This window comes from Paroedura picta, chromosome 2, assembly GCF_049243985.1.
Source record: "Paroedura picta isolate Pp20150507F chromosome 2, Ppicta_v3.0, whole genome shotgun sequence".
NCBI classification, from domain to species: Eukaryota; Metazoa; Chordata; class Lepidosauria; order Squamata; family Gekkonidae; genus Paroedura; species Paroedura picta.
Window position 1 is genome coordinate 146823017 of NC_135370.1, and position 13606 is coordinate 146836622.

Sequence of the window (13606 nt, forward strand, 5' to 3'; positions counted from 1 at the left end):
CAATTACTGGTGCTGATAGCTGTTTTTAATTCTTTTGCTTTTAAGGTTTTATTGTCACTATTTATTGTTAATATAATGTTACTGTTTTATTGTGATGTGGGTTTGATTTGTTGTTCACTGCCCCGAGATGGCGAGTCTGAGGGGGTAGTATATAAGTCGATATATAAATAAAAATAAATAAAAGAAGAATTATATGGCAGACGTGAACTGAATAGTATTCATAAACACTGGTAAACCTGTGTATGTTAGCTTAATCATTTATGGGTTAGAACTCACTTCATTAGATCTCTAGTCCATAAATGCTTATGGCTCAATAAAATCCTACTTGGCTATACCACTGGAGAGAACTAAGATTCCCTGATTCAGTTTTGGTCTCTTTTTATGCTGGGCTGGATTTTCCATAAATACAGGAAACTGCCTTATATTAATCAGTCCATCAGAGTCAATACTGCCCATTCAGACTGGTAACGGCTCTCCATGTTCTCAGGCAGAGTGTTACCCAAATTGCTGGGGAATCATGAATATAGCAAGAGGCAGGGTAACACAGGATCTTTTACTACCAATTTTTACGAGGTTCTTTCCCTGGAAGAAACCCTTCTTAAATGAAGAAGACAATTAAGCTTACACTCAGGAGATTTATTTGGGGAAAATATCAGGGTACATTCAAAACACACAGAAGCAAACATATACATACACTAAGTTCTACAGGGGGACAAGTTCAAGATACTGCACCTTCCTTGGATCCAAGCAGCCCAGACACAGGGTTGACGACATCAGGGGGTGGACAGGATGCCGGGTGTGGACAACACAACACACACACACACAGGGTGTGCGCAAGGCTTGATATAGTGTTTGAAATTCCCGGGCCAAACCCAGGGACTGCCCACTGGGAGGTCCGTGATTGTTGATTTGTCTCTGATATTATTAATTACCTGATAGGTTGGTTTGAACTGTGAGGTCACTAGAATGGGAGGTATGGAGTAATCTCATCAAGTAGAACAATACCTTGGCTAGGTGTAATGTGTGGCTAATGGCCCTGTCTTTGTTTTATCAGGAAGGACTGGGGGAAGACATATGGGGATAAGAGATGCTGCTAGGCAGAAATTGCACTGGACAAGAGAGACAAAAGAAGTTGCAGTTAGTACCTTGAAGGGATATTCCTTTCCTGTAGATAGTCTAATGGTCTTTGGCTGGGGGGGGAGGTGATTTAGATCAGTGGTCCCCAACCTTTTTATTACCGGGGACCACTCAACGCCTTTTACTGAGGCCCGGTGGGGAGGGGTAGTTTACTCCTCTACTCTCAACCACTGCCCTAATGCTCTCTGATCGCTATGGTAATGTTTAAACACCCCTACAAAATAAGATACAGACACACCACAACAATGAACATAAGGAACATTTTATTTTCATGGAAATTTTAACTCATGACAATGACAAATCAATGGGAACCCTGAGCTTGTTTCTCTGCAACAAGATAGTCCCATCTGGGAGTGATGGGAGACAATGACACGCGAAGTGTGTTGTAAAGGGCCGGTGGGGGATGAAGTAAAGGGCCGGGGGGGGGGAGAGAAGGCGTCCTTCGGAGCCCACCTCCAATTAGTCAACGGATCACATGTGGTCCGCGGCCCACAGGTTGGGGATCGCTAATTTAGATAACGTAGACCTGGCCTCCCCCTTCAAGGATCGCTGCCTTGTTGTGGCAAGGGGGCTTGCGTAGTTCAGTGAAGCTATGAGCTATACCGTGCAGGGCCACCCAAGACGGACAGGTCATAGCTGAGAGCTCTGACAAAAGGTGATCCACTGGAGAAGGAAATGGCAAACCACTCCAGTATCTTTGCCATGAAAACTCTATGGACAGTTCCAATAGGCATAACGATATGACGTTGGAAGATGAGCCCCTCAGGTCGGAAGGTGTCCAATATGCTACTGGGGATGAGCAGACGGCTAGTACGAGTAGCGCCAGAATGAATGAAGCGGCTGGGCCAAAGCCGAAAGGACGCTCAGTTGTGGAAGTAACTGGTGGCGAAAAGACAGTCCGATGCTGTAAAGATTTTTATTCCATAGGAACCTGGAACGTCAGATCCATGAATCAAGGCAAGCTGGACGTGGTTAAACAAGAAATGAGAAGACTGAACATCGACATTTTAGGAATCAGTGAACTAAAATGGACAGGAATGGGTGAATTTAATTCAGATGACCATCAGGTATACTACTGTGGACAAGAATCTCGCAGAAGAAATGGAGTAGCCTTCATAATCAATAAGAGAGTAGGAAAAGCAGTCTTGGGATACAATCCCCAAAATGACAGAATGATCTCAGTTCGAATCCAAGGCAAACCATTCAACATCACAGTGATCCAGGTCTACGCCCCAACCACTGCTGCTGAAGAGGATGAAATTGATCAGTTCTATGAAGCCCTACAACACCTTCAAGAAGCAACGCCCAAAAATGATGTGCTTATCATCATGGGGGATTGGAATGCTAAAGTAGGAAGCCAAAAGATAACCGGGATAACAGGCAAGTTTGGCCTTGGAGTACAAAATGAAGCAGGGCACAGGCTGGTAGAATTTTGTCAAGAGAATACAATGGTCATAGCAAACACTCTTTTCCAGCAACCCAAGAGACGACTCTACACATGGACATCACCAGACGGTCAACACAGAAATCAGATTGACTATGTGCTCTGCAGCCAAAGATGGAAAAGTTCTATCCAGTCAATAAAAACAAGACCAGGAGCTGATTGTGGTTCAGATCATGAGCTTCTTGTTGCAAAATTTAGGCTTAAATTGAAGAAAGTAGGGAAAAGCACTAGGCCACTCAGGTATGAACTAAATTATGTCCCCGACGAATACACAGTGGAGGTGACAAATAGATTTAAGGAATTAGATCTGATAGACAGAGTGCCTGAAGAACTATGGACGGAGGTTCGCAACATTGTACAAGAGGTAGCAACTAAAACCATCCCAAAGAAAAAGAAATGCAAGAAATCAAAATGGCTGTCTGAGGAAGCTTTACAAATAGCTAAGGAGAGAAGGGAAGTGAAAGGCAAGGGAGAAAGAGAAAGATACACCCAATTGAATGCAGAATTCCAGAGAAAAGCTAGAAGAGATAAGAATGCCTTCTTAAATGAACAGTGCAAACAAATAGAAGAAAACAATAGAATGGGGAGGACCAGAGATCTTTTCAAGAAAATTGGAGATATGAAGAGAACGTTTCATGCAAAGGTGGGTATGATAAGGGACCAAAATGGTAGGGACCTCACAGAAGCAGAAGAGATTAAACAAAGGTGGCAAAATTATACAGAAGAACTATACAAGAGCGAGCTTAACATCCCTGATGACCACAATGGGGTAGTTACTGACCTGGAGCCAGACATCCTGGAATGTGAAGTCAAATGGGCCTTAGGAAGTCTGAGCAACAATAAAGCTAGTGGTAGTGACAGCATTCCAGTTGAACTATTCAAAATCTTAAAGGACGATGCAGTAAAAGTGCTACACTCAATATGCCAGCAAATTTGAAAAACTCAACAATGGCCACAGGATTGGAAAAGGTCAGTTTACATTCCAATCCCAAAGAAGGGCAATGCCAAAGAATGTTCAAACTACCGCACCATTGCACTCATTTCTCATGCTAGCAAAGTTATGCTCAAAATCCTACAAGCTAGGCTCCAGCAATATGTGGACCGAGAACTTCCAGAAGTACAGGCAGGATTTCGAAGAGGCAGAGGAACTAGAGATCAAATTGCCAACATACGCTGGATCATGGAGAAAGCTAGGGAGTACCAGAAGAACGTCTACTTCTGCTTCATTGACTATGCTAAAGCCTTTGATTGTGTGGAGCACAACAAATTGTGGCAAGTTCTTAAAGAGATGGGAATACCAGAGCATCTTATTTGTCTCTTGAGAAATTTATATGCAGGTCAAGAAGCAACAGTGAGAACTGAACATGGAATCACTGACTGGTTCAAAATTGAGAAAGGAGTTCGGCAAGGCTGTATACTGTCGCCTTGCCTATTTAACTTGTATGCAGAGCACATCATGAGAAATGCGGGATTAGAGGAGTCACAAATTGGGATCAAGATTGCAGGGAGAAATATCAACAACCTCAGATATGCAGATGATACCACTCTAATGGCAGAAAGTGAAGAGGAACTAAAGAGCCTGTTGATGCGGGTGAAGGAGGAGAGTGCAAAAGTTGGCTTGAAACTCAACATCAAGAAAACAAAGATCATGGCATCCGGCCCTCTCAATTCCTGGCAAATAGAAGGGGAAGAAATGGAGATAGTGACAGATTTTATTTTCCTGGGCTCCAAGATCACTGCAGATGGGGACTGCAGCAAAGAAATTAAAAGACACTTGCTCCTGGGGAGGAAAGCTATGGCAAATCTAGACAGCATCCTAAAAAGCAGAGACATCACCCTGCCAACAGAAGTGCGTTTAGTCAAGGCTATGGTCTTCCCAGTTGCAATGTATGGCTGCGAAAGTTGGACCATAAGGAAGGCCGAGCGTCAAAGAATTGAGGCTTTTGAACTCTGGTGCTGGAGAAGACTCTTGCGAGTCCCTTGGACTGCAAGGCGAACAAACCGGTCAGTCCTAGAGGAGATCAGCCCTGACTGCTCTTTAGAAGGCCAGATCCTGAAGATGAAACTCAAATATTTTGGCCACCTCATGAGAAGGAAGGACTCCCTGGAGAAGAGCCTAATGCTGGGAGCGATCGCGGGCAAAAGAAGAAGGGGACGACAGAGAATGAGGTGGCTGGATGGAGTCACTGAAGCAGTAGGTGCAAACTTAAATGGACTCCGGGGAATGGTAGAGGACAGGAAGGCCTGGAGGATCATTGTCCATGGGGTCACGATGGGTCGGACACGACTTCGCACATAACAACAACAACAAGACCTGGCCTGGCTTCCTAGGTTTGTTGAGAGGCCCTACTGACTCCATAGTCAGTCTCTGCCAGGCTGGTTTCTGTGTGTGCCACCTGCTCAGAGTCCAGCCATGGGCTTCTGTGCATGAAGGTGTCTCTGTGTGAGGCACCCTTCCATTATGGGCTACCTCTAGGGTAACAAGATTTTTTTTGCAGATCCTACTCCCTGACCTTTTTTTCCTGGAGATGCTACAGATTGAACCTGCTATTTTTTGCATCCCGAATAGAAAACCTGCCTTGAGTCACAGCCCCTCCCTCTTTTATTAATCTCTCTTAACATTTTGTTTTTATTATTTTATATTTTGTAAGCCATCTCAGGCATGTTCCTGAGGGATGGCATAGATTTTTTTCTAAATAAATTATGCTTACTTCAGAATGACTGTCTTCAGTTGGTTTTAAATATTATTGTTAATGTCCTAAAAGGTAGTGCCTTTAATATGAGACTTGAGTAAACCATGTCTAATATAAAAAAAAAAAACCTACAAAACTTTGGTGACCTAGATTTGACTAGCACCATTGTAGTCTAATTATGCTGCTGAGCAATATCTGATACTGCACAAGAAAGGTATAAAGTTTGTTTTCAAAGGTTAGGCATTTGGTTGAGTCAAGTCATTGTGCGACAAGCAGAACAGGAATCTGCACAAGTCTTTGGTGATATTTATGCAAGTATAAACAAACACATTTGGGCTTCAAGGAACAGTGTTAAATTAAGGCAGGGAGAGGTAATGTTTTGACATTTGTCAAAGTGATTGAACAAAACAACTTAGGATTCTACTGAAATAGTACCTTTTTCCTTGTTCGGTTTGCTCTTTGAAGGATGAAATATATTTGATCTATTTATTGGCTTGTAGAGATTAGCCATAAGGGATTTTTCCCCTCTTCATTTTGAATGCCATGTTTTTTGTGCAACCATTGTACAACTTTTTAATTGGCACATTATAAGGGTAATTAAAAATAAATTGGAGAAGAGCTGCCACCTAAGCTAATGCCTAACAGTAAATACAAGCTGTGTTAATTTGTATGTGTACTTCATGTTTGAGGCTTAAGTGATAACAATAGAAGATAAGGTGGTAAAAATGTTCTACTTCAGATGCTTCTGCCAAATGATTTACTTGGGGAAATTACATCATGCCCTCCCAGTTTTAGAGATTAATTTATTCTGAATTTTAATTAAATCAGTTTTTGAATTGTATTTGGATATTTTATGTAATTTTAAGTATGTTGTAATCTGCCCTGAGTTGGCCAAGACAAGGAATAGAAGTTTAAGTTGAATATTCTCCCTTGGGAACATGTTTGAGGGTACAGAAAGCTAGCATACTTGGTAGAAAGCTAAGCCAGATCTGTTTGCCTTGACAGCTAGTTCCTGTAGGAAGCCTTAAAAAAAAACCCAACATGGTGAAACATTCATTCATACATTCATACATTTAAAGTTGTACAACACAAGAATGCCTTTGCCACCTATTCAACATTTCTGCAGATTAGACCTTAAAGAAAGATTTACATGTATAGCAGAATGAGGTAGGGAATAAGTGGTAGCATCTTAAAGCAGTAAAAGGGGTTGTATCACTTCACATCACACTGAGACCTCACATTCTAAATTTTTTCCCAATAAATAAAACTTTCTCTACAAGTAGAAAACAGATATATTGGTTATTTGGCTGCACTAAGCTAAAGAAGCCAAGACTTTCAATTAAGCACATGGAAAAGACTCTCTGGGGCTTTTTAGATGAGTCCCACTGCAAGACTGGCAGTCCCACCATTGTCAAGGAAAAACAGGTACTGTGCTGATGAAAAGGGAAATGTTCCCTCAGAAGGGACCCCTTCTTCAGTTGATCCTTTTGAACCAAGAAACCATCCCTGGGCAGAGAGGGAAGGAGGCTCTTGGTAGCTGGTGATTCAATTCTTAGGCATGTACTTCACCCCTTCCTTTTTGCTGGTCAGGGAAAGCCACATCCAGCAGAAAGGAGATGAAATTCTAGGAGGCACTTCATTCCCATATTTAACTCTGGTTCCCTCCCACTTAGAAGAAGCAGGGAAGAAAACTGGAGGGTTAAATTGTTGTGAGCTATTCAAGTCCTCCTGGTCTTCTCCCCACTGCTTCAAGGTGGAACCATTTAACCCTTCAGTTTTGTTCCAGAACTGGAGGAGTTTAAATGATTTAAATGGCTCAGCACCATTTCAGTCTGTGCTTTCTATTCCCTGCCATTTTCACAGGGAGCAGAAAGCAGGGGTTTAAACTTTAATTGGCTTTCAAACCTATACAAATTGTTCGGTATGCAAACTGACATATCTGTTTGTATAGGCTCGTGTCCATCCCTATTGCTTTAGTCTCTTTCCAAACACAAAACATTAAAGTCACTGCCCACATGTATCTATGTTCCATAAACTTTTTAATACTCTTGTCCTTGTTGCAGAGTGGCTAATCCAGCATTCCTTCTGGTAGGCTGCCATTACCCCTGAGTCTATCCCAAGAGCTAAGGGGTCCAGGCGCAACCCCAAAGTCTACTTGGGAACAAAGCAGGATGTCTCAACCCAATCAAAGAAAGAGGGACCCCAAAGCTAAAATCATGGGTAGTTGTATTTTCTGCAATACTTACATGAATCAGATATTTATTAAGGTTCACACACAGCAAGTTATATTAGTAGTGAAAAATAATAAAAATATTTAATATATATGTAGCTATAATACTCTTAGTCAGATTTCAAGAACACAAGAGGTATGTCCAGGAAAGTATTCAGCATTCAGGAAAGTTAAACATTACATAGGGTCTGACCCAAAGGTAAGACACACGGGTCAGACACACAGGTAAGAAAAGACTCCAGGAATAGAGAATATTTTATGGGCCTACTCAAAGGCCCAGTCAAAATGCTATATCAATTTAGCTGGTAACCAATTAGAGCCTTAATAACCAGATGATAGGTCACTCTCAATGTCCCATCAATAACCAGTGTTCAGGACAACACTTAACCTGCTGCAACAATAGGGTCAAGTTTATGTCTACCAAGATCATTGTTAATTAGAAGAAGCTGAAAGGAGTCCTTAGTTTCAACAGTCCATTCTCGGACAAGCTGGTTGTTGAGCTCATCTGTAGGTGCATACCAAGGACGAACTAGCATGGCAATAATTGCAAGAAATGGCTTTAAAGGCACATCATAGAATAGGCCTCTTGCAGCAGGCCCAAAATGAAGCCTGCACCAATGCACAAAGGCAAAATGAATATCTGGTTTTCCACTACAGCAGTAAAAACTCTTACACGCAGGAAAGGAGAAGATGATGAAGAAGAAGAATTAGTTTTTATACCCCACTTTTCACTGCCCAAGGGAGTCTCAAAGTGGCTTACAATCACCTTCTCTTCCTCTCCCCACTGCAGACACTCTGTGAAGTATCTGGGGCTGAGAAGTTCTTACAGGACTGCTCCATCAAAACAGCACTGTGAGGGCTGTGAAGATCCCAAGGTCACCCAGCTGGCTGCATGTGAAGGTGCGAGGAAGCAAACCTGGTTTGGCAGAAGAGAAATCGCCACTTCTTAGCCACTACACCAAACTGGCAAATGATTTCTACTTGATTGACATATACCCGTGTCATATCTCATGGTGTTTCAGAGTTTTCCATTACCACTGGGAGCTGCTTGGGCATGGGAACATGAAGAATTGCCCTGGAAAGATTAAGGTGGAAAGGATTCCTTCAGCTAAATTGTTTTGTTTTGATATGGGTTGTACCCATTTCAATGATGAAAGTTGCTAAGGAGCCAACAGATGATTAGGCACTGGTGTCATCGACCACAGCAGGCTATCTCAACCAGGGGGTTTTGAGGGCCCTGGAAGGGTTTCTTGAATGTGTGGGAGTTAAATTTTTATGTATTTTTAAAATTTGTTAAACATTTATTGGGTGATATGACAATATATGGTCATGTCAACCTGCTCCCGCCTCCCAAAATAGCCAGTGATGGGCTTGGAGGGGATGGGAAGGGGAGGGGCCCCAGGTGGGTGTGTGCACAGCTGTTCTTCACAACCATATTCTGCACAATTGCACAACTTCTGGGGTTTCTTGGAGCTTGAAGAATGTTTCAGGTGATTCTCAATAGTAAAAAGATTGAGAAAGGCTGCGCTACAGTATGAGGAGGTATCTCTCGGTAATTAATTAATAACATTAAAGTATAAATTTTATTATTTGTTGAAAGGCCTGGAAATCTCTTTGGGGTGAAAGTAGGATAATAACTGCAACAACCTCCCCATAGTTTTGGATTATCAGTACTGAATAAGGGATTGGAGTGCCTGTTTTTATTATTAAATTATGAAATGATGACGACAATGGAACAAACCTATTGATTGAATAGGCTACAATAAGATTTTATTAAGAAAAGCTTTACTGGGTTCAAGGCAGTGGAAAAATTGCTTTCAGTACATCCTAGTAAAGATCCTGTTTAAAACAGATGACGCTGTGTCATGTTCAGTAATTCATCACTCATCAGCTTTATTCTAATTCTTTAAGCTGCACAATTTCATTCAAGCTTGAAGCTTGTCCTTTCAAGCAACCAAGAGCTTCAGAACTTTGCCATCAAGTTTTGAGTTACACCAGCTGTTCATAAATCGTTGTGAAGATTTGTTTTAATTTTAACTGTTTCTTCAGTTAATCATTTGGTGTATATATGGATGCAGGCCAGCTTTTTGTTTGTTTCTAAGCATGATGCTTGAGAAGCTCAAGAAATTTCTTCCTATTGTAAGATCTGGCCTGACACTGAAGTTACAATATCACTCCTCAACTTCTCTTAAGAATATTGGCATCTCAGTTCTCTTCTGTAGTACAGCTTGGCTGTTTGGCTTGCACTGACTTATGTGATACTTTACTGACAAAGTATTCTGCCTCTCGTCAATAGCAAACCTGTTTCATTGGAAACAGAGTCATATTAAGCATATAACAGCTGTGTGAATGTGTCTACATATGACTGCCAAAAGACTTTTTATTGATAGAAAGCTGGTAAGTAATTTTTTCCTCCTATGTATTGTGCCATGTGGCAGCTTTGAGTAACATGTTACACTACCTCTTCAGCTGATGGCTGTTGAAAAACGGTGACAAGGACTAACCTGAAGCATGCTCTAGCCAAAGTTAAACAGTTTTTAATTTTGTTTCAATGGGACAAATCTCTCCACCTGAAATCTATGGTATAAAGGTAAAGGTAAAGGTATCCCCTGTGCAAGCACCGGGTCATTTCTGACCCTTGGGGTGACGCCCTCTAGCGTTTTCATGGCAGACTCAATACGGGGTGGTTTGCCAGTGCCTTCCCCAGTCATGACCGTTTACCCCCCAGCAAGCTGGGTACTCATTTTACCGACCTCGGAAGGATGGAAGGCTGAGTCAACCTTGAGCCGGCTGCTGGGATTGAACTCCCAGCCTTATGGGCAAAGCTTTCAGACGGCTGCCTTACCACTCTGCGCCACAAGAGGCTCTTAAATCTATGGTATACTAGGCCATAATTTACTTATTATTAGGGATGCATGAACTTCTCTTAAGAATAAGTTCTCTCCTGTAGCACAGCTTGCAATAGCAAACCTGTTTCATTGGAAACAGAGTCATATTAAGCATATAACAGCTGTGTGAATGTGTCTACATATGACTGCCAAAAGGGAAAATCTGGGCAACCCACAAACTGAACCCCAAAATGACATTCCCAGGTCTTGCCCAAACCAAGCTGGCAAGTACAGTTCCCCCTTTCTCCCAGATGGGACTTCCTGCAGCCTAGAGAAAGGGGGTAGGGACTGCTCTGCAAGGGACTTCCCTTCCACCTTTATCCCACTGAGTTGTGAGGTTTAAATAGCTGTGAGCCATTTAAACTTTTGGTTCTGCTTCCCCTGCTTCAAAGATGGGGGAGAAAAATCTACGGGTTACATGGCTTCCATTTAATCCTAACAACTGAGTAGTAGGCCCCATGCTGCTCTGCTTTTAGGTTTAAATGGCTGGCACTGAACAGCTGAAAGGGCTAATAGTCTGGTAGAGATATAAAATCAGAGTCCAGTAGCACCTTTAAGACCAACAAAGATTTATTCAAGGCATGAGTTTCCGAGTGCAAGCACCCTTCGTCAGACTATGATCTTCTTACATGACAGAGAATATATAGCAAAAATCAGTTCTGTTACATCTGTGTCACAACCAGATACAGCCAATGAATCCCCTAGAATTCAGTGTACTTTACAAAGAGAAGCCAAAATGTTGCTGGTAGAGAGATCAAAGGCTATCACCTCTCCATATGTTGCTTGCTCCATACAACTGTGAGACATTCCTCCCAGGGAATTGCTGGTCACTTCCCAAGGACAGGGAGTCAAACTCAAAATTCCATTACAATGCCATATCTTACAGTCATATTATCACAAATAAAATACATAGTGAGGAATATGGATACCCAAGTTGAACAAGGTTAGCATGAATAAAAAAGCCTTTGTCTTTTTTATTGTCTCAATACAAATAGTATTGAGTTTTGTAATAACAGTCACATAACCCCAATTAAAATAAATTGTGAGGAATGTGGATACAAAAGTTACATAAGGTTAGCATGCATAGTGAGATAAAAAAAACCTTTGTCCTTGTTGAGTCCAGGGTATGTCAAAGTATTGAGTGTTGTAATAACTTGCATTTCTGCAATCTCCCTTTCTAGCCTGTTCTTGAAATTTCTTTGTAATACAACAGCTACTTTTAAGTCCCTTATAGAATGTCCTGGAAGGTTGAAGTGTTCTCCTACAGGTTTTTCAGTCTTGTGGCTTTTGATGTCAGATTTGTGTCCATTAAATTTTTGGCTGAGGGTTTGACCTATTTGCCGTATGTAGAGAACAGAGGGACATTGTTGGCACTTGATGGCATATACCAAGTTTGAAGATGAGCAGGTGTATAAGCCTTTGATGGTATAGGTCAGTGGTCCCCAACCTTTTTATCACCAGGGACCGGTCAACACTTGACAACTTTACTGAGGCCCGGCGGGGGGTGGGGGGTTTAGTCTCCTCTCGACTACTGCCCGTCTCTGGTTGCTTCAAAATAAGATACAGATATGCCACAAAAATGAATATAAAGAACATTTTATTTTCATGAAAATTTTAACTTGCAATAACGACAAATTAATGGGAGCCCTGAGCTTGTTTCTCTGCAACAAGACAGTCCCATCTGGGAGTGATAGGAGATAATGACACCCAAAGCGTGTTGCTTATGTCCAGTCTACTCCGTTGTTTGGTTTTGATTGCCATCACTGCAGAAAACCCCGCTTCACAGAGATAGGATGTGGGAAATGGCAACAGGGCTTTCAGTGCTGTGGTGGTAATCCCAGGGTGTTCTGCCATGACTTTAATCCAGAACCCCAGCAGAGTTCTTGTTTCAAACATACTTTTAAGGCCGCCGTCATTTGCAGTCTCCAGCAGCTGGCCTTCTTCCTGGACAGACAGGCTAGATTCACCTGGTTTGTTGGCAAATGGGTTGCGGATCCATTCCTTGCCAGTTCGTGGGTCTTTTGTGGTTGGGAAGTAGCGCTCAAACTCCTTTAAAAGTAAAGACAGGTGATCGTACACCAGCTGGGAGAATGAAGGCTCAGGCTCAGGCTCACCCAAAATCCCCGCTAATGTTGGAAACATGTCCAATATGCCCCTGTTCACGCGCCGTCCCCACATATCCAATTTGGCTTTAAATGCAGCTACTTTATCTGCTAATTTGAAGACCGTTGTCATTTTTCCTTGAAGTGACAGATTGAGTTCATTGAGAAAATTGAACATGTCACACAGATAAGCCAGTTTGGCGACCCATTTCTCATCACTGAAATTTGCTGCCAGCGGTGACTTCTTTTCTGAGAGAAATCTTTGCAGAGGCTCTCGTAATTCAAACACTCTGGCCAGCGATTTCCCTCGGGATAACCATCTTATTTCTGTGTATAAGAGAAAGCGTCTGTGCTCTGAGTCCATCTCCTCACAAAGTTGCTCAAAGAGGCGTGAGTTGAGGGCTTGTACTTTGACATAGTTAATGACTTTCACAATATCATCCATCACACTGTTCAATTCTGGCGGCATTTTTCGGCTTGCCAGCATTTCCCTGTGAATGATGCAATGTGTAGATTCACATTCAGGTGCAACTTCCTTAATCCGAGCAGTTAAACTGGACAGCTGTCCGGTCATGGCAGCAGCTCCTACTGTGCAGATGCCAACACAACAGGACCATTTCAGTTTGCCTGATATAAAACCATCCAGCGACTTGAATAGTTCTGCAGCAGTGGTGTTGGTTGGCAACAATAGTGCACATAACATATCCTCACGCACATCCTCCTGAAAAAGATATCGCACATATGCAAGTAGTATTGCCTTGTTCTCAACATCTGTAGAATTGTCAACCTGGAGGGCATACCACGGTGATTTATTAATCCTCTCCAACAATTGTGTTTCTATGTCTTCGGCTATATCTACAATGCGGCGAGTCACGGTGCTAGCCGACAGAGGCACCTGTTTGAACTTTTTAACAGCAGCCTCTCCTAGAAGTTCACTGCACATGTCTATAGTGGAGGGCAAGATCAATTCCTCACCAATAGTGAATGGCTTTTTAGCCTTAGCAATACGGTTAGCAACACGGTACGATGCTCTCAGTGCATTCACATTGACTGGTGTGGTGGTCCTCAGTAATTTCTTCTGTCCATCGTATTCCTCTTTTTTTCTTTCAAAA

The 13606-nt window shown here is 42.2% G+C and overlaps 1 protein-coding gene and 1 pseudogene across 6 annotated transcripts in view; one reads left to right on the plus strand and one right to left on the minus strand.

Moving 5' to 3' along the window:
• The window catches only part of MIPOL1 (mirror-image polydactyly 1), a 286508-nt gene that overhangs the window by 22245 nt on the left and 250657 nt on the right, over positions 1–13606 (plus strand). For 2 of the 6 annotated variants that reach the window (XM_077323149.1, XM_077323144.1), the window contains exon 3: positions 8295–8404. The exons of the other annotated variants lie outside the window; for them this stretch is intronic. The gene's annotated coding sequence lies outside the window, so the exon portion shown is untranslated. The remainder of the gene's footprint in view (positions 1–8294; positions 8405–13606) is intronic. 6 annotated transcript variants of the gene reach the window in all.
• Positions 7888–13437, minus strand: LOC143828947 (SCAN domain-containing protein 3 pseudogene; annotated as a pseudogene).